General features: G+C 29.9%; 1 protein-coding gene across 1 annotated transcript in view; it reads left to right on the top strand.

Annotated features, from left to right (window-relative positions):
* The window catches only part of Dyrk2 (Dual-specificity tyrosine phosphorylation-regulated kinase 2), a 228,809-nt gene that overhangs the window by 28,894 nt on the left and 174,229 nt on the right, over positions 1-25,686 (top strand). Inside the window, exon 2 of the mRNA XM_075293259.1 lies at positions 3,773-3,800. The gene's annotated coding sequence lies outside the window, so the exon portion shown is untranslated. The remainder of the gene's footprint in view (positions 1-3,772; positions 3,801-25,686) is intronic.

The following is a 25,686-nucleotide window of genomic DNA, read 5'->3' as shown; positions in this document are numbered from 1 at the left end:
AATTTGCTTCTCTTAGAGGCTCCGCAAGCCAAATCTGGGGATCGGTTTATATGGGGGCTATATATAATTATGGACCGATGTGGACCAATTTTTGCATGGTTGTTAGAGACCATATACCAACACCATGTACCAAATTTCAACCGCATCGAATGGATTTTGCTCCGAAGGTCAAATCTGGGGATCGGTTTATATGGGGGCTATATATAATTATGGACCGATGTAGACCAATTTTTACATGGTTGTTAGAGACCATATACTTACACCATGTACCAATTTTCAACCGGATCGGATGAAATTTGCTTCTCTTAGAGGCTCCGCAAGCGAAATCTGGGGATCATCTTATATGGGGGCTATATATAGTTATGGACCGATGTGGACCAATTTTTACATGGTTGTTAGAGACGGTATACTTACACCATGTACCAAATTTCAACCGAATCGGATGAAATTTGCTTCTCTTAGAGGCTCCGCAAGTTAAATCTGGGGATCGGTTTATATGGGGGCTATATATAATTATGGACCTATGTGGACCGATTTTTGCATGGTTATTAGAGATCATATACTTACTCCATGTACCAAATTTCAGTCGGATCGGATGAAATTTGCTTCTCTTAGAGGCTCCGCAAGCCAAATCGGGGGATCGGTTTATATGGGGGCTACATATAATTATGAACCGATATGGACCAATTTTTGCATGTTGTTAGAGACCAATTATACTAACACCACGTACCAAATTTTTACCGAATAGGATGAATTTTGCTCATCCACGAGGCTCCGGAGGTCAAATCTGGGGATCGGTTTATATGGGGGCTACATATAATTGTGGACCAATGTGGACCAATTTGCGTGGTTGTTAGAGACCACATACCAACACCATATACCAAATTTTAACCGAATCGGATGAAATTTGCTTCTCTTAGAGGCTCCGCAAGTCAAATCTGGGGATCGGTTTATATGGGGGCTATATATAATTATGGACCGATGTGGACCAATTTTTGCATGGTTGTTAGAGATCATATACCAACCCCATGTACTAAATTTCAACCAGATCGAATGAAATTTGTTTCTCTTAGAGGCTCCGCAAGCCAAATCTGAGCGTCGGTTTATATGGGGGCTATACGTAAAAGTGGTCCGATATGGCCCATTTGCAATACCCTCCGACCTACATCAATAACAACTATTTGTGCCAAGTTTCAAGTCGATAGCTTATGTCGTTTGAAAGTTAGCGTGATTTCAATAGACGGACGGACGGACATGCTTAGATCGACTCAGAATTTCACCACGACCCAGAATATATATACGTTATGGGGTCTAAGAGATATATTTCGATGTGTTACAAACGGAAAGACAAAGTTAATATACCCCCCATCCTATGGTGGAGGGTATAAAAAGCTTTAAATATTTTTGAAAGTAAAAAAACATTTTTTTTTACTCAGAAGTATTTGTTATAATGACATTTATTTGTATATGAATTGCTTTGTTAATATATCGCAAAAATAAAATAAAAATTTTATAGATCAGATATGTATCTTACACAAAAAAAAAATTCTTTTGTTGATTTACTCACGAATTTAGTTAAATTAAATTAACGGAATTAAAATTCGATAAATGAGATCTGAATCCTAAGTTAATTTTATTGATCCTAGATTTAAGGGCAGATAGGTTGCTAAAAATGTGTTTATTTTAAAGAAGCCACATCTTTGGCTCGGAATCAATATCTAAATCCTTAAGAGAAGGTCAAAATCTTTGGATCCAAGTAAACTTTTTTTGAGTGCATATTTCTTCTGCATTTACTAGAGATGTAAAGGGTGATTTGTTAAGAGCTTGATAACTTTTTTTTTTTAAAAAACGCATAAAATTTGCAAAATCTCATCGGTTCTTTATTTGAAACGTTAGATTGGTCCATGACATTTACTTTTTGAAGATAATTTCATTTAAATGTTGACCGCGGCTGCGTCTTAGGTGGTCCATTCGGAAAGTCCAATTTTGGGCAACTTTTTCGAGCATTTCGGCCGGAATAGCCCGAATTTCTTCGGAAATGTTGTCTTCCAAAGCTGGAATAGTTGCTGGCTTATTTCTGTAGACTTTAGACTTGACGTAGCCCCACAAAAAATAGTCTAAAGGCGTCAAATCGCATGATCTTGGTGGCCAACTTACCGGTCCATTTCTTGAGATGAATTGTTCTCCGAAGTTTTCCCTCAAAATGGCCATAGAATCGCGAGCTGTGTGGCATGTAGCGCCATCTTGTTGAAACCACATGTCAACCAAGTTCAGTTCTTCCATTTTTGGCAACAAAAAGTTTGTTAGCATCGAACGATAGCGATCGCCATTCACCGTAACGTTGCGTCCAACAGCATCTTTGAAAAAATACGGTCCAATGATTCCACCAGCGTACAAACCACACCAAACAGTGCATTTTTCGGGATGCATGGACAGTTCTTGAACGGCTTCTGGTTGCTCTTCACTCCAAATGCGGCAATTTTGCTTATTTACGTAGCCATTCAACCAGAAATGAGCCTCATCGCTGAACAAAATTTGTCGATAAACACATTTCGAACCGAACACTGATTTTGGTAATAAAATTCAATGATTTGCAAGCGTTGCTCGTTAGTAAGTCTATTCATGATGAAATGTCAAAGCATACTGAGCATCTTTCTCTTTGACACCATGTCTGAAATCCCACGTGATCTGTCAAATACTAATGCATGAAAATCCTAACCTCAAAAGAATCACCCTTTACAATAGAAAAATGTTCTCAAATGTTTATGAATGTCTGAGTTTTGATTTATTTGAAAAAAAAAACTTTACTATACAAAATTTCCCCAAAACATTTAAAAGACATTTACATGAGGCAATCATGGGCCCCATCAATTTTATTGTCTACCTGCCAATGGAACATAAAATATGTGAGTTTTCTTGGGCTTGTTTTTTCGGTTTTCGAAATACAATGTCAAAACACCCACTTCATTCCAGAAAGAAAACTAGTTCTTCAATTTATGCAGTCATTTTATATTAGCCAACAACAACAACAACAAAAAACTGAAATAAAATAAAATGGTAATAAAATTCAAATTAATAGATTATTATGCTCTAAGGGTTAGATTAGGTTCCCATCAATTTACTATCTACTGCCCACATTGAGATTTCCACATAAAATAGGCTATAAAATCTTATGGGAATTTGTTTCTCCACTATTGCACAAAATCTATTTTTAATTGTAAATTCATGTTCTTCATGAGAATTCCTTTAAAATATTTCATTCTATAGGTTTGTGGGTCAAATGCTAGATGTGTTTCCGGTGATCAAAAGATTTGATTTCCATCCAATTTTCTAAATTTGATCACATTTTAATTTGTTTATTGTAAATCAATTATTTCGATGTTAAACTTAAATCAATCCAGTTTCATATGTCTGCGGTATTATTTGCTACTCACCAGTAGTACAACCCACATAATCAACTACCTGAGAAGTTATTAAGATCTATAAATGTGGAATAATTATACGATCAGACATTTGATTGGATAGAATAGATTAAGAAAATAAAAAACAACAACAGATTAATATGTTTGATCTAGTGAAAAAAAAATGAACTCACCGGCCATATTGGACCCAAACTAAAAAAATTTTATTCGTAATTTAATGTCTTTTCCAAGTTTTTATACAGGCTATCATATAATCAGCTCTACCGCACTTTGTCTATTTATTTTTAATTATTTTTGTTCTTGTACTAAATTTAAAATAATTAATAAACATTTTTTTTTATTATTTTCAGATTGGTTTCAATATTTAATATAAATAAGGTAATTAACATAATTTTGTGGCTAAACTTCAATATTAAAACAAAAAGTTGTATCAAAAAAAAAAACATTAATTCAATTGATAATTTACTCCAAATCAAAATTAATCCAACTCAAATATCTTCATACCTAAGCATATGCCCACATTCATACTCGGGCCATTGGCGAGTGAAAGCGTTAAAATATCTGGCTTTTGTTGAATGGAAATGAAAATAATATTTAAAAAAAAAGAGAAATAAATTACGAAAAATAAATATAAATTAAAAACCAGCTGACCGATATGGTTTTTTTTTTTCACTTCGTTTTGTTTTTGTGATCATTCATTTATATGTCCGTCCAGATATGGTCATGCGTTTGTCTCTTCTCTCTGGCTTTCGTTGGTCATATTTTAATGCACACCACAAATCGCTTAATGCAAGAGACAATTTTGGAAATACAAACTTTAAGTATCCCAAAATACTAAACGTAATACATAGACGTTTTTTATGATCCTCATAAAAAAAGAGAAAAAAGCGAAAATAAAATCCCAACCAAGCAAAAACATATATTTTGAGAACCAAGACGTTTTTAAGGTATTATAAATTTCAATAATAGGGGCTATAAGCTTGACATTAAAGAAAGTGAGAAAGACAAAAAACTTTAATTTAAATCAAGCAAAGTCAAAACGAATTAAATTAAAAAAAATAATAAAAATAAGATAAATTAAATGGATCTTTAAAAATATTTAAATTAAATAAAATTCTACAAAATTTAGTTTTTATTTCAACAATTGAACTTAAATATCACCGATTTTAGTCCCACGATGATATGGTGTAAACTTGTGTTCTATATTATAACCCAAACCGATAATAGGCACACTGAAAAAAAAAACATGCCCTGTTCCAAAGATTTTGTCTTTACTTTAAAAATTTTGGTATTGATTCCGAGCCAAAGAAGCGCAGGATTAAGGATTAGGTTAAAGTGGCAGCCCGATTAAGATTCAGGCTCACTTAGACTATTCAGTCCATTGTGATAACGTAAGGATACTTTTAAGACACAATTCTCTTTTAAATTTGGGTTTTGTGTACTTGCTTGCTAGGAAGCACATTTTAATTTTTCGTTTTTTCAGCTTTTTTTTCTTCATATGCTATCAAAGTCATTTAAACCCGAGTTAACGGTAACTCTATTTTCCAAATTCAGACTCAACTTCCAATAGAAATTAGGCTATGTTTTAAATAAAAACGTCTTTGAAATAAAGTCCTGAAAAACATGTCCTATATTTGAACGATTTTTTGCTTTGTAATCAAGATGCAAAAAGACAACGAATTTAAAGTCAATTTCATTAATTTTAAAGAATTTTTCTGAATTATTAAAGTCAAGTTGACCTTAGCCCAAAAAAATTTTTTTTATGTTATGATATCCATTTTTAAGTCAAAGGACAATACGACTTCATTGAAAAGTTTATCGACTTTTGGACAAGAAAAAAAAACGTTATATTAGAACAATGAGTCTTTTATGCTAAGCAACATATGCATTCGTATTTTAAAGTCATGAAATCTTTGACCTACGACAACATTTTTTTTTCAGTGCAATAAAAAGGATTAAAAGGAATATAAATTTAATTAAATTGCGGCTACCCTATATTTTTCAAGAAATTTTTAAATTAAAATATGATTTGTCAAAATTTTCATTTCTATAGAGAAATTTCTTTTATATAATAATTTTTATCAAAATTTTATTTCTATAGAAATTGTATATCTATCGAAAATGTTTTCAAACATTTTTATTCCTATAATTTTATCAAAATTGTGTTCCTAATTATACAATTATTTTTCGAGCTTTATGGACAGATATAGATTAAGGAACATGGTTAATAGAGCCATTGAAAAGAAAACGCCTGATACAAATCTATACACGCTGGCGTTTTCTTTTCAATGGCTCTATTAACCATGTTCCTTAATCTATATCTGTCCATAAAGCTCGAAAAATAATTGTATAATTAGATATAATGCATTTGGACGTCAATTGCCTGTTTCGGTATCAGGCTAACATGAAATATAAATTGTGTTCCTATAGAAAGTTTTTCGAAATTTTATTCCTATAGGAAAGTTTGTTAAAATATTATTCCTATAGAAAAATTTGAAAAAATTTGCTTCCTATAAAAAATGTTGTCAAAATTTGTTTCCTATAGAAAATTTTGTCAAAATTTGTTTCCTATAATAAAATTTGGCAAAAATTGATTCCTATGGAAAATTTTGTTAAAATTTTATTCCTATAGAAAAATTTAATTTTATAGAAAATTTTGTCAAAATTTTATTTCTATAGAAAATTTTGTCAAAATTTTATTCCTATAGAAAATTTTGTCAAAATTTTATTTCTATAGAAAATTTTGTCACATTTTTATTTCTATAAAAACAAATTTGTCAAAATTTTATTCCTATAGCAAATTTTGCCAAAATTTTATTTCTATGCAGAGTTTTATCAAAATTGTATTCAATTTTTTCCCTTTTGTAAATTTTTTTCCTATAAAAAAATTTGGCAAAATTTTATTTCTATAGAAAATTTTGTCAATTTCATTTTATCTCCATAGAAAATTTTGTCAAAATTTTGTTCCTATAGAAAAATTTACAAAATTTTGTTTCTATAGAAAATGTTGTCAAAATTTATTTTCTATAGAAAATTTTGTCAAAATTTTATTTCTTTAGAAAAATTTGCAAAATTTTATTCCTATAGAAAATTTTGCCAAAACTTTATTTCTATAGAAAATTTTGTCAAAATTTTATTTCTATAAAAACAAATTTGTCAAGATTTTATTCCTATAGAAAATTGTGTCAAAATTTTATTCCTATAGAAACATTTTATTTCTATAGAAAATTATCTCAAAATTTTATTTCTATAAAAACAAATTTGTCAAAATTTTATTCTTATAGAAAATTTTGTCAAAATTTTATTCCTATAGAAAATTTTGTCAAAATTTTATTTCTGTAGAAAATTTTGTCAAAATTTATTTTCTATAGAACATTTTGTCAAAATTTTATTTCTTTAAAAACAAATTTGTCAAGATTTAATTCCTATAGAAACTTTTGTCAAAATTTTATTCCTATGGAGAATTTCATCAAAATCGTATTCGTATTTTTTCCCCTTTTGTCAATTTTTTTCAAAAATGTATTTCTATAGAAAATTTTGTCAATATTTTATTCCTATAGAAGATGTTATCAACATGTTATTCTTATAGAAAAAATTTTCAAACTTTTAATCCTATAGAAAATTTTGTCAAAATTTTTTTCCTATAGAAATAAGATTTTATTTTTATAAAAAATTTTATCAAAATTTTATTTGAATAGAAAATTTTGTCAAAATTTTATTTCTTTAGAAAATTTTGTCAAAATTTAGTTTCTATAGACAATTTTGTCAAAATGTTATTTCTTTAAAAACAAATTTGTCAAGATTTTATTCCTATAGAAAATTTTGTAAAAATGTTAACCCTATAGAAAAATGTTATTTCTATTGAAAATTTTGTCAAAATTTTATCTCTATAGACAATTTTGTCAACATTTTATTTGTCAAAATTTTATTCTTATAGAAAATTTTCTCAAAATTTTATTCCTATATAAAAATTTTGTCAAAATTTTATTTCTATGGAGAATTTTATCAAAATCGTATTCAATTTTTTTCCCTTTTGTCAGTTTTTTTCAAAAATGTATTTCTATCGAAAATTTTTTATTTTATTCCTATAGAAGATTTTATCAACATGTTATTCTTATAGAAAAAATTTTCAAAATTTCAATCCTATAGAAAATTTTGTCAAAATTTTGTTCCTATAGATATAAAATTTTGAAAAAATTTTCTATACAAATAAAATTTTGTCAAAATTTTATTTCTATAGTAAAATTTTTCAAAATTTAATTTTTTAGAAAATTTTATTTGTATACAAAATTTTGTAAAAATTTTATTTCTATAGAAAATTGTGTCAAAATTTTATTTCTATAGAAAATTTTGTCAAAATTTTATTTCTATAGAATTTTTTTCTTCAAAATTTTATTTCTATAGAAATTTTTTTCAAAATTTTATTTCTATAGAAAATTTTTCAAAATTTTATGTCTAAAGAAATACTTTTAAAGAATTTATTCTCTATAGAAAATTTGCAAAGTACACGTAAAAAATAATTCTTTCCTCCCAAACGAAATTTTAGACAAACAAAGTTCGTTTCTCATTTGCATTTTGAAGTTTATTTGGAAGAAAAGTACATATATACTTTTTGTGATAAACGTTTATTCCTTTCCAGGATGTAAAAACAATTTCATAAAGACGAACTCAAAAAAAAAAAAATAACAATCTTTTCTGACTAATTTCATTTTCTCTCATATCTTTCTCACTTCCACGAGGTTTTTTAGTTCTTTGCACCTTTTGCTGTAATAAAAACAATGTAGAAGAAATTATTCGATTTTATAAATTGTTAAAATTTTACTTTTCTTTTGCACGGAGAATCGAACCGCGGACCATGAAATTTGTAAGCCAACACACCACTGGGCTACGTAGCTGTTATCGTCACCAATAGACAATTATCCATATAAGTTATAGTTATATAGCATAGCTTGCGGCGCCCACGAGCCGATTAAACAAACTTTATTTAACTGAAACATACATTTAATTGGGCACCTTGGAGCAGTTGTAGCTACGTCCCCCTTGCATATCAAGGGTCCTGGGTTCGAGCCCTGCTTTGACCGACACCAAAATTTTTTTTTTGTTGTTTGGTTTTTTTTTTACATATATTCCAGTTATATCCGGAAGATTCCGAAAAGGTGTTCAACATTCAATACTACTATATTAAATTTATACCATGAAACTGTAAAATTTGTCTTATTAAAGACTTAAAGTCAGAAAAGAACAGTGCTTGATATAAACGAAATGGACTGTGTTGTTGGTTCAAAAATATTTTTTTTTTTGATTGAAAAAATTAAAATTTTGTAACAACCTTAGTTTTTTGGTGATAACAGTTTAAAATTTTCAAAGAAATTAAAAAAACTCTATTAAAAGAAAAACGTTTTCGGTATACGTTTTCCAAACGTTTTTATTTCTTTGCGTGTACCTCTGAGATTGTAAGGAGTAGTTTGCAAAATCTACCAAAACATCAAGAATTCTACCAATCTACCAAACAGTAAAAAAAGCTACAATATTTGATAGTAATTGGAAGTAATTTTTTTAAATATTTTGTAATGGGTGAAAAGATAGTGAAAATCTTCAATAATATCATCGCTGCAAAAAATGGCCAAAATATCTTTTAAGTGGTATAACAATAACTCTCCTATATTTACCATGCAATATTCAATCATTTACTTACCTACTTCATTTTAAATTGGGTAGATGTAAAATATTTTAACGAAATTTTACATCTTAAGTAGCTTCTTTCTTGATTAACTTGGAGGTCAGCACATTGCAATTGTTTCCATATATCATTAAAGTCCATCTATGTTTTCTTTTCCTCCTTTCTTAATATTACACAATACACAAATTAGAATAACTCATTAGATCATGACACTGATAAATCCATTTTGTAATAAGCTCCCTCTTGAACTTTCACTTTTATTTTTGAGCTTATATGAAATTCACTTCAGATAAGCACTATTTTGTGTTGTTAATTAATTGGCTTTAAAGAGAAAAAACGGCATTACTCTTCAAAAACCACAAACGTTTTCGTTTTCATGAAAGCGAGTAAAAACGTTTTTGTTTTCAGAAATTTATTACAAACATTTGGTATGACTGGTTGGGTGTTATGGTGTTCGTGCTTCGTGAGAGGCATATCAACAAAAATGGAACTACCTTGAATTACGATTTTTTTTATATGAAAAAAATTATCAAATTTAAAACATCAATAAATTTCGAAAGAAAAAATTCTGATTTTCCTTATGAACAAGTCATGAGTTTGGCTTAAGTTTTAGCCTTTAAATCATAAATAAGGTAGAGTTGAGAGAAAAATTAGAGTGGTTTTGGTTAATCTTGAATATTGTTTTTTTTTTCGTTTGCTAAGAGTTTTGGATTTCTTTGTCACCTTTTTTTAAAGGAAAAAACACGTGTTTTCAAATCGGGTTTTCTATGCGGTTTTGTGGAATATGTAATTGTAAGAAACCAAAAAAAAATCAAATTATTCACTGTAGGAAATTAAAGAAAAAATTTATAATTAAAAAAATAATTGAAAATAATAAAAAATAACAACGGAAGTACAAAAAAAAATAAATAAAATTTTAATAACATTATTTTAAAAAAAATAAATCTTGAAATATATATGAAAATTAAAATTTATTAATATTTAATGTATATTAAATCTATTAACAATTTCCTTGAGCGTAAGCTCAGCATCATTGGTACCAATTCAACAACAGTAGCAACTGCGCAACCGCAACAATGAATTATTGACAGCACTAACCACACCAGTCGTCAGCAACAGCTGGAATTGTTGTAGTTTGAAAAACGAAAAAAAAAAATGAAATGAGCTACAAAGAAAAATCCAAAGACTTTTGTTATGTCCATTTTCATTAATTTAAATGAATTGTTATCATTGAGACTGCATTTACCTGGGTCGGGTATAATGCAAACCGGACAACAAAACGCCATGAATAACAAAACTTTAGCAACACAGGCTGCCACCATAAGTTAACCATAGCGCTTGATTATTGTACATGGGTGTGGTGATAATGGACATTTATGTACCATAATACTACCAAGAGCTCAACTAGCCATCAATTATCACCGGCATAAAAGCAATGAAAACAAAAAATCTACCAAATGGTTGCTATTGTTATAATTTTAGGATTGGTTATAAATTGAAAGATTATGCTACGAAGTTATATATTAACAAAGGACTCTAAAGAGTTGCAGTTTTCTTTGAATGGAGTTTAAAATTTATTAATAATGAATGTTGAACTTGAGGACTAGTCTTCAGATTTCCTAGAAAACAAATTTGGGGACAAGATTTAAGAGAGCTTTTAAAAGATCTAGAGGACAATTCCTAATCTACACACAAATAAAATTTCATAAAAAATGAGGAGGGTATAAAAAAGTTAAAATTACCCATTAAAAATATAATAAAAAAATCGAAATTGAATTAATAGAAATTCCTGTGTTGTTAAAATAAAGAACATCTTTTGGAGGACAATTTTCAAAGTGCTTTTAAAGTTGTGCCTTTAGAACAAATTCCAAAATTTTTTTGCTGGGTAAGTGATAAGAGAAAAATTCACTACCCATGATATCACAGCGGACTTTTAAGTCTATACTTAAAAGTCTTTGAGATTAACCCATATAGTGGAATGTGACACATTTTATTGTAGCCTATTTTTGGGCTCATTTATATTCATGAGTATCAAGTAAAAATGTTGCAGGGTATTCATTTAAACATGATTTTGAGGACACCTCATTAGATTTCTTTAAAATAAATTTCGACATTTTTAACAGAAGCTTAAGGAAATGTGTTAAGACATTCTTTAAAACGTTGAAAAAAAAGTATTTCTATAGCATATCTTTAGGAGTCATTTTGATTTTTTTTTGCATATTTGATAATTAATATAATGCACTCAAAAACTATGTTTACTAAAAAGGCACCTCTTCTATATCTAATGAATAGATTTATTCATTGGCATAATATTAATGTGTTTTGTGGTAGTTATGAAAAAAAACAACACATTTGTAAATAAATTTTTCCATAACATATTTCCATAACACTATAAAAACAAAAGTGACACACTAATAAATAAGCATATTTATTACATGTGCGAAAAGGAACATTTCCCGCATTATATACCAACGTTAAGAGACAATATTAACTTATGAATTTCTTTAAAATTAACATGGGAAATTTCTGTAGCATAACTTTGGGCTTGTGTACAAGATTTTCCATTGCCTATATCTTGGCATTTTACGCAGATTTTTTAATATCGTTTTTTTGTGTGTTATAACATATTCTAAAGTTCAGTAAAGTTACAATGCCCAGGTATACAATGTTGTATACCACACACAAAATTTTTTTCCTGATTTAATCACGAAATTAATTGATCCAATTTCTTGGCATTTTATGCAGATTTTTTAATATCGTTTTTATATTCCAAAGTTCAGTAAAGCTATAATGCCCTGGTATACAATGTTGTATACCACACACAAAAATTTGTTTTTCTGATTCAATCACGAAATTAATTGATCCAATTAATTTTTTAATTGAAATTTCTTCAATCACGAAAATGGTATTATCAATCATAGTTTTAATTGGGCATACAAAAATAATTGATTAAAAATTTAATTGATTTCATTACCAAATTTCAATTAATTTTTTTAATTGACTCAATTAAAAATTTTATTGATATTTTATTGTAAAACTCAATTCATTTTTTAATTAAAAAATTTAACTATTTGCAATTAATTTCAGAAATGACTTAGTGTTTTTAGTTTGAATAACAATTGATTGCTTGAAATATTTTTTTAATTAAAAATTAAAAAAAAATTCATCACTTATGCTATGGTCACACTGGGCAAATATTTGACAGAAATCAAAAAAGAATCTGTCGCCACAGCCAAAGCAGAAAATATATTTAGCTCATATTGGATATATAACATCATGGTAGTATTTTTTTCCAAAAACCGTATCAAGATATTTGGAAAATGGTTCTGGAAAAATTTTTGACACTCATTTTGGTCAAATATTTGCCTAGTGTGACCATAGCCTTAGTCTTCCGAGTTTGATTAAAAAGTTACAAAGTTAAAGTTAATTAATTTTTTAATAAAAATTTTTGAAATTTGCAATCATTGACTTAGTTAATTAACTTAATGTTTCTATCTTGATTAAAAAATTAATTGTATCAATTAGATTATTAATTGAAAAAATTTTCAATTTCAATCAACTTTTTAATTGAAAATATTTTGGTGATATTTTTTTCCCTCAAATAAATCTGAAATGGGCAAAAATCCCCAATTTATAACTAAAATTCCCAAAAATCTTTTGACAAGTTTTTATGAAAACAAAAAAATATAAATAAATAACTAGGCTCCGCTATAGAAAATCAGTAATAATTTAAAAATTACAAAAAATATAAAATTCTTGTCATACCAGTTTGCAGACTGCAATAAGGTCAAGATTTTGATATAAAAACCGCTATAGAAAATCAGTAATAATTTAAAAATTACAAAAAATATAAAATTCTTGTCATACCAGTTTGCGGACTGCAATAAGGTCAAGATTTTGATATAAAAACCATGAGATCGGTGATCCTGTTCCAAATGCTCGGAAAATGCACATCCAAACCAATCTCCATATTTTTATGGAGTCCAATCCCATATTTTTATGAACGAAAATTTACTACTAAATATTCAAGTAATAAAATCAGGTGATGCATCAATATGAAGGTGCATAATTTCTATATTTATGGGATATGTTGCCCAAATCAGTGAGGACACTAATGAGAGGGCAACATTTCGGTTCGAGTCCAAACGAAATTGTTTCACAATTGCAGAAGAGTGACTTAGCCAAGCTGAGTAAAATTATAAATTAGCGCTTGAGTACCCAAAAGAAAATCCTGTATTATCTTCTAGCCCAAATGTTCCGTTTGCACCCTATTGTATGCTATGAAAAAAAGATTAGCAAAATTTTGGAAATTCCTTACCAATTTAAGGGCCATTTTCAATGTTTCTTAAGAGAGAAGTTCTCCACTGTAATATCACAATTAACTGAATAGATTAAGGGAGAGTGGAACAATGGGCTGCCACTATAACTGACCTAAGCTAAACTACCATAAACCATTAACATAATCAATTTCCATAGCATATTTTGAGGCTTGTAGCAAAGATTTTCTGTTGCATATTTTTGGGCGTTCCATTATATTTTATTAGAAGATTTGTTTATTCAAAAAAGTTCTAGAGAGATCTAAATTTGTTTTTTTTTAGAAAATTATTTCATAATTCATATATTTGCTCTGATATAAGAAATATACGATATTTACCCCTAAGCGTACTCTCTTTACTTTTCCCTGATTAAATATAACATTTTTATCTTACACAACACTTTGACGTAAAGTTAATATAATAAACAACATCTCATTATGTATGCTAAACAAATAACATCATGGATATATGTACGTATTATTAACCGTGAAAAGTACAATCATCTACAACTGAATTAAACATGATTTGGCGTGAGGCATAAATGTAATCTTAAATTAGCTCAGAAAGTATTTTAGTCTCATTACGCATAACCAAGGGCGTGCTATACCTTTGATTGGCATTAAGCGTATATAACATTTTGAAAAGTAAACTTTCGTCTGAAAGTTTCCCAACATTTTTTTTGTGTTCCTTTTTTTGTTCACCCACATGAAAAGGAATGAGAAATCTGCCTTATTGTTTACAGGTCATAAATTCAAACAGTCAGTCAGTAGACAATGAGGTTTGGGAGGCTAACAAGAGGCACTTGGCAACAATTGTGGAAAACTTTAAGCCATATAAAATGGGGATTGTTTTCCCCCAAAAAACAAAATTAATTTTATGGTTGAGGAAATTGACTTCAAATCCAGAAAAAGAGACCATGGATAAAAAAATCTTTAAGCCTTATTTAGTTGATTTTTAAGGTCATAAGCTAACTAGAAAGTCTTGCTGTGGTATTTCCAAACTTGAAGAAAGTCCAGTTAATATATCAAAGAATAAAAGCAATCTGTCGATTTGCCAATTTTATAGAGATTTCCAGAGTCTTAAGACTTGGTTTTTTAGGTCAGCTATCCCTTGTTTCCAAAAGAGATTGCATTACTTACTTTGCATATTTTTTGTACGCTTCTGGGTTGATGACAGGATTTCGTTACTTGCGGATTAAATTTAAAATTGATATAATGCTCAAGTGTCCACATTTATTGGTAACAACTCAGGATTAAGGACTAATTCAAAAGCCAAGTACCCCAGAAGAACAGCTGCTGCTGCTGTTGTTACGGCCAGTGATGGAGAGTTTTGTTGCCGGTCACCAGCAAAAAAAATAAAAAAGAAACCAAATCAGGTTTTAGGCCAAAAAGCACTTCAATCAGGTTTAGAGTGTGTGTTCTGTTTTTTTTTGTATTTTCCGCCTGGGAGTTGTGGAGTTAAAACATGCCCAGCTTAAGGGCTTTTACCAAATAAACATCGACAATAACTACCCAAAGACTTCCTGGCCATTTATATGGGAATTGTATGGTCAAAGCAATAGCAAAGACTTTATCACATCCATTCATGCTACAAAACCAGAAGTGTTGGCCACCTTTTGAAAAGGTTTTTGGCCATTCTATCCATAATTCATGTTTGTTATAGTCAGTTTACTTTTATCCTCCATTCCCCTTCTCTTGATCATCTTGATCATTCTTTGACTTGGTCTGTATGTGGTTACTTTTAGTTGAAACCAGTTTCTCTGGATGTCCACTATTTTCTGGTTTTTCTTCCTTCATTTCGTTATTGTTACATTTTCTAATACATTTGGTTGGTTAAGCCATGGAGTTTTAGTTTATTGCCAGGTTCAAATCACTTTTACAGCAGTTGGCTATAAAATGTAGATTGTATGTAGGAGTTAGTTTTGTGGGAATATTAATTTAAATAGCAATACGATTTTTTAGTTTTTTTTTTTGGTTTCTCAGTTACAATTATGAGCTAATTAATATTAAAATATAAACAACGAGAAAGTTGGATTGCGAACATATTTAATAGAGAGTACATGTCCAGGACTACAATAAAATGTTGTATGAACTTAGGATTTTCCTTAAGATGGGACAAAATCTGTAGCATACCTTTGGGCTTGTCCACAAAATTTTCCTTTGCTCAGCAGTTTTTTCTTATCTTTCAATTACTGCCTAAAACTATGAAAAATTCCCAAAACCAAATATCGATAACCGTAGTCCAGCTTCAGTGTAAAATGATGAAGTTTTTTGATTCTATTTTTCCTCTTATTAAAATTTCATTAGTATTAAAAAATTTTCAAAAAACCCCTTTTTTGAAAATTTTGCTTTGACACTCAAAAAGTCTGTACGTAAAGACCATGCCGCATCTAATAGTCATGCTACTGTAATAAATCTATGATGAGTCTGTCACATTGCATCAACTTCAAAGTTTATTTTGGCGCCTGAAAGTATGCAGATATTTCCCCTAAGAATTTTTCGAAGTAGACAAAGTTTATTTGTAATAATACCTGCATAATATAAAAAAAATTATTTTTGATTTCCTTCCTTTTCTTTGGATGAGAGTGTAACAAAAATATTGGTACCTCTATTGGTTTTTTAATTTTCTCTATCCCAATAATTTTTTTTTGTAAAATTGCTTTTTAATACCACTACCCTATAGTAAATTTTTTTATCTTTTTACCCCAAAAGTATTCCTGTATCCCAAAATTGTGCAATAATAATACTTCAGACTAATTTGGGTATTTTCATCGACCGCTGTCTGAGAGGGTTCTTCCTTACTTGTACTTTATATAGAATAATTTCTCTATTTAATATTTTTGGTAATATTGCTTACCCTCAAATTAGTCAATATTTAAAATGTGTACCCTTGGACAATAAAAGTATTGCATACTTTTGGGATACAAGAATAAATATCCTTTATGAAAAACTCAGAAAGGACATTCTCGTTGATCTTTGACTGAAAGTGTAACCGAATTTCCGTAACTGTCTCTTTTTACAATTTTAATAATTTTGGACAATAAAAGTATTGCATACTTTTGGGATACAAGAATAAATGTGCTTTATTAACAACTCAGAAAGGACATGGGTATTCTCGTTGATCTTTGACTGAAAGTATAACCGAATTTCCGTAACTGCCTCTTTTTACCATTTTAATAATTTTTTACCATTTTAATAATTTTGGACAATAAAAGTATTGCATACTTTTGGGATACAAGAATAAATATCCTTTATTAACAACTCAGAAAGGACATGGGTATTCTCGTTGATACTTGAGTGAAAGTGTAAGCGAATTTCCGTAACTGTCTCTTTTTAACTTCCCATTTAAAGTATTTTTTTTGTAAAATTGCTTTTAATACCAATAACTTGTTCAATATTTGAGATGCCTACCTTTGGGAAGCAAACGTATTGCATGCTTTTAGGATACAAGAAAAATTATACATTATTAATGGCTCAGAAAGGATTTGGTTATTTTCCTTGATCATGGACTGAGATTCTAAAAACAATTCCTCATTTTAAGATTTTTAGTTTCTAAATTTTAATAGTTTTTGGTACACGGAAAAAGTTTTCACAAAAATATTTCCACTTAAAATTTTAATTGAATTTTAAAAAAATATTCAATAAAAATTTGAATTGATTAATTTTTTTTTTTTATTAATACCAAAATTAATCACAAAAATTAATAGTAACAATTATACCTTTAATTGGATCAATAAATCTTTTATTGCTTTCGGTGGCTAATGCCATCATTTCTGTGGTTGAAGAGGTTTTAGTTAAAAATTACTGGGATCAATTAATTTCGTAATTGAATGAAATAAATATTTTGGTGGGTGTACCATTGCCCTTAACGCCAATATATGAAGTATTTTTTGCTAAAATTACTTTTAATACCAATATCCTATAACTTGTTCATTATTTGCAGTACCTATATTTGAGCAATAGAAGTGTTGCATATTTTTGGGATACAAGAATAAAAATCCATGCAAAAATTTGGATATTCTCGTTGATCTCTGTTGAGAGTGTAAAACAAATTCCGTACCTGTAATTTTTCAATTTTAATAATTTGTTTTAGTAACTTTTAACAACATTACCATATATTTAGTTAATATTTAAAGTTACTGCTTTTGGGCAACAAAGGTATTGCATACTTTTGGGATACACGAATAACTAAAAGAAGATTTATTTATTCGTGTATCCCAAAAGTATGCAATACCTTTGTTACTCAAAAGCAGTATACCTCGGAAAAGAGTTGAATATTTGCTGTCGATCATACAATAGAAGGTTTTGATTGATAAACTAAGTTTTGAACCCAATGGAGCATGTCTATCCTTCCATCGGCATGGAAGAAATTTTATATAAATTTTGAAAGATGAAATTGAAATAATTAAGTCTAACATATTAATTCAGAATATTTTCTTCATTCATTTCATTTATTTCATAACATTCCGCTTCTGTTTTTTCTTTACATTTATACATATTTCTAAAGAGAAATATTTTCTTTATTAACAAAAATTTAATTTTTTTAAAATTTTTCATCACAAAAGAAAAACAAACAAAAATAATTGTCATTTAAATTAACACGCTACGCATTGCCATGACTCTTAGTTTCGCTCGTATTTCTATTAAGCTTGACCCAAATTAGTGACGTTAATTCAAATTTGCGTGTGTTTTTCATTTTCTAAACACGCACTTTTTCTTCGTATTACAATTCTTTGTGATTTTTTTTCCTCATCTTCCTAAAAATAATTCATACAAATCTGTATTTTATTTGTAATTATTTTCGGTACTCACTTTATGGTCTCTAGGGCTAATTAAATCAAATCAATTATTTACGACCAGCGTATAGACAGAAATCTGATGACGATTATGACAATGGTCACGCAGTTAGTGATGACAAATGCCACAGGCCAATGATGATGGCCCTGATGATGACGATGATGTTTCCATCAGTTTCCATTAACTTGGACATAATAATGTCATTGATAAAGAAAATGTTCATGGTAATTTTGGTTTTCGCTAAGCTTCATTGATTATAAAGAATCGCTTTTAATAAGCAACTTTACTGGAAATTAATGAAGAAAGAAAAAAATCGTTTTGTATTTACTAAGTATTTAATAAGTTTCGCCAGAAGAACTTTATAGACATTAAAAATGTTTTCTAAGTGGTCCATGAAAATTCCAAGAGATAAAAACAAAAACTGTATTCTCTGTAATTGAACCACGAGAAAAATGGTATTCTTGGAAATGCCATAAAAGCCTGAAGCGTATTTACAACACCTACATAGAACCTCAAGTGCTGTTCCATCTCCCTCTCAGATAAATGGTGATGTTAATAAAGTACACCGTTAATATTTGGAGATTACCACAAAAGCTTTTAAGGATTATGGACATTAGGGTGTGTAAGTTTGAAATTGTAGAAATGTGGATAAAAGAGGCAGGTTAATAAGACAAAGACTAAGGGCTCAATTCATTAGGAGGACTTCATATAGTTAAAAATTTAAAGGTAAAAAATTAAATTTCCACTTGTCTTTCTAAACTTTTCTAAATATTGTTAGAGCATACTTTTAAGCATATAAAGTATTGCATACTTTTGGGAGCAAAAATATTAGATTTATTATGCCTCATAAGTGGGAGCCACCGTGGTGCAATGGTTAGCATGCCAGCCTTGCATACACAAGGTCGTGGGTTCGATTCCTGCTTCGACCGAACAGCAAAAAGTTTTTCAGCGGTGGATTATCCCACCTCAGTAATGCTGGTGACATTTCTGAGGGTTTCAAAGGTTCTCTAAGTTGTTTCACTGCAATGTGGAACGCCGTTTGGACTCGGCTATAAAAAGGAGGTCCCTTGTCACTCAGTGATAAGAGAGAAGTTCACCAATGTGGTATCACAATGGACTGAATAGTCTAAGTGAGCCTGATACATCGGGCTGCCACCTAACCTAACCTAACCTAACCTATGCATGATAAGGTGATTGCGAGGGCATTGAGGTAATATCTTTTAGGTTTAAAGCGAACAGTTATTATCACTGACATTGATTATTACCTTACTTTCAGATTAAGGTAATAATCAAAATTCTTGGATGAAAGAGAGATTCATTAAACACATGATTTATGATTTTCTTTTCCAAACTTACTACCATTTTATGTAAATGTGATATGTATATTCTCAAAGGAAAATATATAGTAGGAGGTTTTTAATCATTTTTTATGGTGAAATTGTATTTCAATTTTTTATGGTGAAATTATATGGCCTACTTTTGGGCGGAAAAGCATATTCATAAAAAATTAATGGTGTGCAATGTTGTCGATGAGAGATGGCTTTTATTTCCAATTGCCTATCTAAAAATTTTGAAATATTGATAGTGCCTACTTTTAGACATGTAAAGTGGTGCATACTTTTGGGAGCATATATAATATGATTTAATATCCATCATAATTGGCAAGTAGGAAAGAAATTTTATTTTTAGAACGACCAGTTATTATAACTGACCTTGATTATGACCTTTCTTTAAACACGTTTAATATGTATACCGTTCTCTCTCGAAAACCCTTTGACGAGAGAGAGAAACCTCCATTCGATTTGAAAGATATTCTTTTCAAAACGTTATACCATTTTTTTATCGGTAGAAATAATATACTAAAATCTCTGGTGGGAAATTCTCTATCTTATTAAGAAATTTAGTGAATTTTTATGTGGTGAAATTTCTTTTCTAGCAAGGAGCCTATCTTGTAAGTAAAATGACATACTTTTGGGCGGACAATTTTAGAATATTCGTAATACCAGTTCTTATCGATAGAAATAATAAAATAAAAGCTCTGGTGGGAGATTCTCTATCTTATTAAGAAATTTAGAGGATTTCTATGTTATAAAATTTTTTTCTAGCAAGGAGTCTATCTTTTATTAAAAACGGTCTACTTTTGGGCGGAAAGTCTACCATAACATAGACTTTGCAGCCCGATTAAGGCCAACTGAGACAGGTTATTAGCTTGTCGTCCAAAATATGTTATTTTTCCTAAGCTATTTAACATTGACATTGTCTTCCCCCAAATCATAGATTTAAAAATACACCATTCACTTCTATTGCCTATTTTACAGGGGCCATTTGACATGGCCCATAAAATCCCGGAACCCATGAAACCTTCCAAGTTTTTTTTTTTGTTTTCCTCTCCAATTCTATTATCATTGTATATTGAACATTTTGTGCTTTTCCATTTCATTGCATCACTCGTTCTATTGTCATAAATAAAATCCAACATAATGATTATGGTGGTGGTGGTGTTGGTGGTAAAACATAAAGACTTTTTATGGATTTATAATGATCACCTTGCAAAACGTGAATATGTGAAAAGAAAACAATGCGAAAATAGAAATTTAAGCATAGTAAACATGTTTTTCCAATTTGAACGGGGGTAGAAATTGTGTTTTATAAGCCTATATCGTATAAGGCAGGATATAATGGCCTAAATGGGATGAAGTTGTAAAATGTTATGATCCAATTTTCCTAGACAAATAAATGGATATATGAAATGGTAGAATTTTCCTCTTTTTTAAATAACAACGGCGGCCTATTATCGTAATTACTTCCAAGGGATGTGAAACTTCTAAAATGTCCTAATTTTTTTATTCCAAGAAGAGTTCGAAAAACAAATTTTACTAAAATAAGGACAGAGAAACAAGCTTTTACTTTTAAGATTCAATGTCGGTAAAATATTCCCCCTCCACCATAGGAAGGGGGTATATTAGGTTAGGTTAGGTTAGGTGGCAGCCCGATGTATCAGGCTCACTTAGACTATTCATCCCTTTGTGATACCACATTGGTGAACTTCTCTCTTATCACTGAGTGCTGCCCGATTCCATGTTATGCTCAATGACAAGGGACCTCCTTTTTATAGCCGAGTCCGAACGGGGTTCCACATTGCAGTGATATCACTTAGAGAAGCTTTTAAAACCCTCAGAAATGTCACCAGCATTACTGAGGTGGGATAATCCACCGCTGAAAACCATTTTGGTGTTCGGTCGAAGCAGGAATTGAACCCACGAGGCGGGCATGCTAACCATTGCCCCACGGTGGCTCCCAAGGGGGTATATTAACTTTGTCATTCCGTTTGTAACACATCAAAATATTGCTCTAAGACCCCATATTCTGGGTCGTGGTGAAATTCTGAGTCGATCTAAGCATGTCCGTCCGTCTGTTGAAATCACGCTAACTTATGAACGAAACAAGCTATCGACTTGAAATTTGGCACAAGTAGTTGTTATACCCTCCACCATAGGATGGGGGGTATATTAACTTTGTCATTCCGTTTGTAACACATCGAAATATTGCTCTAAGATCCCATAAAGTATATATATTCTGGGTCGTGGTGAAATTCTGAGTCGATCTGAGCATGTCCGTTCGTCCGTCTGTTGAAATCACACTAACTTCCGAACGAAACAAGCCATCGACTTGAAACTTTGCACAAGTAGTTGTTATTGATGTAGGTCGGATGGTATTGCAAATGGGCCATATCGGTCCACTTTTACGTATAGCCCCTATATAAATGGACCCCCAAATTTGGCTTGCGAATCCTCTAAGAGATCCAAATTTCATCCGATCCGGCTGAAATTTGGTACATGGTGTTAGTATTTGGTCTCTAACAACCATGCAAAAATTGGTCCACATCGGTCCATAATTATATATACCCCCCATATAAACCGATCTCCAGATTTGACCTCCGGAGCCTCTTGGAAGACCAAAGTTCATCTGATTCAGTTGAAATTAGGTACGTTGTGTTAATAATTGGTCGAAATCGGTTGATAATTATATGTATATAGCCCCCATAGGTTAGGTTAGGTGGCAGCCCGATGTATCAGGCTCACTTAGACTATTCAGTCCATTGTGATACCACATTGGTGAACTTCTCTCTTATCACTGAGTGCTGCCCGATGCCATGTTATGCTCAATGGCAAGGGACCTCCTTTTTATAGCCGAGCCCGAACGGCGTTCCACATTGCAGTGAAACCACTTAGAGAAGCTTTTAAAACCCTCAGAAATGTCACCAGCATTACTGAGGTGGGGTAATCCACCGCTGAAAAACTTTTTGGTGTTCGGTCGAAGCAGGAATCGACCTAGTGTATGCAAGGCGGGCATGCTAACCATTGCACCACGGTGGCTCCCCCTCCCCCATATAAACCGATCCCCAGATTTGACTTCCGGAATCCCTTGGAAGAGCAAAATTCATCCGATCTGGTTGATATTTGGTACGTGATGTTAGTATATGGTATCCAACAACCATGCAGGAATTGGTTAATATCAGTTCATAATTATATATAGCCCCCATATAAGCCGATCCCCAGATTTGACCCCCGGTGCCTTTTGGAGACCAACAGTGGTCCATATCAGTCAATAATCATATATAGCCCCCATATAAACTGATCACGACATTTGGTTTTGGAGCCTCTTAGAAGAGCAAATTTCATCCGAGTCAGTTGAAATTTGGTACATTGTGCTAGTATATGGTCGTTAACAACCATGCCTAACTAGGTCCATATCGGTCTACAGTTATATATAGCCCTCAGATAAATCGATCCCAAATGACATAAAAATTGGTCCATATCAAATTCATAATTGGATATAGCCCCTATATAAGCGACCCCCATATTTCAATTCTGTCTCTCTACGTACCATGCAAAAGTTCATATCGATTCGTAATTATTTGTAGACTTACCTATACATACCTTTTGTGTCTAATATATACCACGTATGGACTAACTCACAATTTAGAAAACGATGTTAAGAAGTTTTAAGATAACACAATCCAAGTAATTCCATTGTGGATGACGGTCTTTCGTAGAAGTTTCTACGCAATGTATGGTGGGGGGTACATAAGATTCGGTCTCGCCGAACTTACGGCCGTATATACTTGTTTTATGTTAAGAAATTCAGTATTTTTGCCACCATCTTATTATTTATATACCGTGAATGTATTTTTGAAATATTTTTTAGAAGTTAAGAATTAAGTTCGTGTCAGTTATGAAAGATTTCATGAAATACAAATTATGTGTCTAGGAATATCCTTATTAATTGAATTATATGAATTTTGTTCATAAATGTTATGAATTATTTCATAAATAGTATTTTCACGATCACTTCCATCAATAAATTTAATTGATTCCTTAGCTCTTTGTTGCCAAATGTCCCCTTGATTTTCATGTTTCATAATTTTATGGGAACGATGAGTATCGGATTGATGTTTTTTTAATGTTTTCGATAAATTTTTACCAGTTTTTTTAAATATTTCATAGAATATAAGAATTCATATCAGTTATGAATTATTTCATAAAATACCAATTAAGCGTTTAAGAAAATCTTTATTGGATATATAAACATTTTCAATCTAATGCCACGAAATATTTAATGAGTTGTTTTATAAATGAACTTTTTCATAAATCGAGTTTTTATATGTATACGAAGATTGATGAATTTTCTAGAATTTGTGAATATTTGTTTTTTATGAATTTTTTCATAAATCGAGTTTTTATATGTATACGAAGATTGATGAATTTTCTAAAATTTGTTAATGATTGCTTTTTATGAATTTTTGTTAATTTTATTGGGAGCTGGTTTCACATATATTTTGAATGAAAACGTTTTATTTGAGTATAAAATTTATCACCAAGGTTTACAAGGTTAGGCGATAAAAAGTTTTTATGACTAAAGGAATAGTTATGATAAAATAATTGCTTGTAATAATTAGAAATTAATAACATAATAGAATCTAAAAAATCTTTGGGGTTAAACAAAATCACAAAATTATTGTTTTTTTATAAAACAGAATAGAATCTAAAAAAAACCCTTGTGGTTTTGTCCATCACTTAGAAAAAATATGCGAAAATTAATTTTTTTATAAAACAAAAAAATCTAGCAATAATTTTTACTGGTTCAACAAAAACTGCTGAGGTCTTTCCTAGTATCAAAATATAAAAAAATGCTAAATCGTAATTATTTTAACTTTTTTCGTCAATAAATTTCCTTTAAAAGAATTACAAACTTTTCATTACTCTTGATGTTCTCTCTTTATCGTAAATACATCATGTTCATATTTGTTCGTCGTTCACATTGTGATTAGCAAACGCTTTGTGTATTTCCTTATTTTGTAATTGTAAGTAAATTCTTCGATAAATTGCAAAACTTTTTACGAAATTGAAGTCATATATATGTCGATATATTTGAGGTTTATTGTTTCCTTAAAAAGCCATATCATTAATCACATGGTAATATGTAACTCCTTAACTCACCTCAACCAATCAAAATTGAAAAAAATATTTACGAAAATGTTCACTAACTCTTTCCATCCATCTATGGGCTTGGGCTATTATTTCCCACTTTTCTGTTGCTACTTGCACGTGTGAATAAATTTTATGAGTTTATAAATAATTCTATGCCTCCCTCATGCGGAATCCCCAGTATCAGTATTTTCTCCTCTAGCACTTCTACGAAAGTATCTTGAGAATTTAGTCGTCGTCACAGTCTTTGTTATTTTTGTTTTTTTTTTTTTCATTTGTCGTTCTTTGTTTATTTTCCATATAAACAATGATAAATAATACCATAATATCGTTGCTGCTCATGTAGAGAATAAAAACAATGTACAGATATTCAATGAATATTGTGTTGCACGATTAGCAAACAAATAAATAGTTTTTACGCCCTGTGTGGCATGAAAGTAATTGATATACACTGAGGAGACCAACTGAACGTTGACGGCCCTACGCAGACTATCATAAACAAAAACGTTTGTTTAAAAATTATTAGATTATAAATTTAGAAAAATTGCTTATAAATTGGTAGGATAAGGTTGCAAAGATTTTTTTTTAATTGAAATTGAATTTAAAATTAAAAAGAAAGTAAAAAATAAAATTTTAATGTAAAACTAAATTTTAATTAAATTAAAATAAAAATTAAAATTAAAAAAAATAAAATAAAATAAAATAAAATAAAATTTAAGAAAAAAATTAAAATTTAAATTGAAATTAAAATTGGAATTGGAATTAAAATTAAATTCAAAATTAATATTAAAACAAAATTGAAATTAAAATTAATATTAGACCTCAGTTTATACTTATTTTTTTGTAAACATTTTTTTTTAATTTTAAATGAATTTGAATTTTTATAACTGAAATAAATTATATTTTATAACTGTATAAATAAATTATTGTAAATGAAAAATCCATGAAGTAATTTGAAACAATTTTTAAGATTAATCGATATTG

This window comes from Haematobia irritans, chromosome 2 (assembly GCF_050003625.1).
Source record: "Haematobia irritans isolate KBUSLIRL chromosome 2, ASM5000362v1, whole genome shotgun sequence".
NCBI lineage: Eukaryota > Metazoa > Arthropoda > Insecta > Diptera > Muscidae > Haematobia > Haematobia irritans.
This window is presented reverse-complemented; position numbering and strand designations above follow the sequence as displayed.